We start from the raw sequence: 2058 nt of genomic DNA, 5'->3' as shown, positions 1-2058 counted from the left end.
TAGATATAGATATATATAGATATATATGTGTGTGTGTGTGTGTGTGTGTGTGTGTGTGTGTGTGTGTGTGTGTACATTTTATACTTGAATTTATAGCTAGGTCAATAAGACAACTGAAGGAGATTAAAGGAATACAAACTGGAGAAGAAGAAGTCAAAGTAGTAATATTTGCAGATGATAGGGCTGCACATATAAGTGAGTCCAATAATTCTACCAAATAACTCATACAGCTAATAAACACCTTTAGTGGAGTTGCTAGGTAGAAGATTTCCTCAAACAGAATCAGTAGCCCTTCTATATACAAATGACAAATGGACTCAGAAAGAAATCAGGAAACCAACATCCTTCACAATAGCAACAAATAATATAAAATGTCTTGAGAGAATTCTAATCAAGCAAGGGAAAAATTATATGATAAAAAGGTCAAGTCTTTTTAAAAAGAAACTGAAGAATATACAGAAGATGGAAAGATTCTCCATGCTCATGGACTGGTAGGATCAACACAGTAAAATTGGCCATCCTACCAAAAGCAATCTATCACCGTCCCTGGTTTCAAGTTATATTACACGGCTATAATAATAAAAACTACATGGTATTGGAATAAATAAAATCAAAGACTCATACATAAGTCCATACATCTATAAACACACCTGATTTTTTTAAAATAAGAACTAGAAAGATACAGTGGAAATAAGAAACCACCTTCAACAAATGCTGCTTATAAAACTGGATGTTCGCATCTAAAACAATGCAAATAGATCCATATTTATTACCCTGCACAAAACTCAAGCCCAAATGCATCAAAGACCTCAACATAAAACCAGGCACACTGAACTTGATACAAGAGAAAGTAGGGAATATCCTTGAATGCAATAGCTCAGGAGACAACTTCCTGAACAGAACACTGACATAGCAAAGGCACTAAGGTCAACAATTAATAAATCAGACCTCATGAAACTAAGGCAAAGGGTATTGTCAATAGGATAAAATGGCATTGTACTGACTAGGAATATATATATTTACCAACCTCACATTCTCTAGAGGGATAATATCCAAAATATATGAAGATCTCAAGAAACTAGACATCAATAAACCAAATAATCCAATTAAAACCTGGGGTACAGATCTAAACAGAATTCTCAATAGAAGAATCTCAAATGGCTGAGAAACAATAAAAAATGTTTAACATTCTTAGCCATCAGAGAAATGCAAATCAAAACTACTTTGAGATTCCATTTTACACCTGTCAGAATGACTAAAATGAATAACATAACAACTCATGCTGATGAGGATGTGGAGCCAGGGCTACACTTCTTCACTGCTGATGGAGTACAGACTTGTATAACCACTATGGAAATCAATAGGGTATTTTCTCAGAAGCCTGGGAATTGATCTACCTCAAGGCCCAGCTACAACATTCTTGCACATACGTCCAAATGCCACAGCCTCATACCACAGAGACATTTGTTCAACTATCTTGTAGTAGTTTTATTCATAATAGTCAGGAAATGGAAATAACATTGATATCCCTCAACTGAAGAATGGATAAAAAGGAAAGGGGTGTACATTTATACATTGGAATATTACTCAGCTGTTGAAAAATAATGATATTATGAAATTTTCAGGCAAATGAGTGGAACTAGAAAAAAAAAAGGTGAGTGGGTTATGGCAGAATTAAAAAGACAAACATGGTAGGTACTCTCTGAAACGTGTAAAGTAAATGACATTCATGCTACAATCCACAGATCCAGAAAGGATAAGTAATAAGAATTGCTATAATGGTGGTGCATGGTCCTCTCTGAGAAGAGAAAATAGAATGGATTTTGTGAGTGGAGTGAGGACAGGTGGGGATGGTAATAGGAGGGATCGAGCAATACCTCTTCTGGGCATATACCCAGAAGATCTTCCAACTGGTAATAAGGACACATGCTCCACTATGTTCATAGCGTTATAGTTATTTATAATAGCCAGAAGCTGGAAAGAAACCCAGATGTCCCTCAATAGAGGAATGGATACAGAAACTGTGGTACATTTACACAATGGAGTACTACTCAACTA

The sequence above is a fragment of the Mus pahari genome, chromosome 4, assembly GCF_900095145.1.
Source record: "Mus pahari chromosome 4, PAHARI_EIJ_v1.1, whole genome shotgun sequence".
Classification (NCBI taxonomy): domain Eukaryota; kingdom Metazoa; phylum Chordata; class Mammalia; order Rodentia; family Muridae; genus Mus; species Mus pahari.
Note: the sequence above shows the minus strand (reverse complement) of the source record.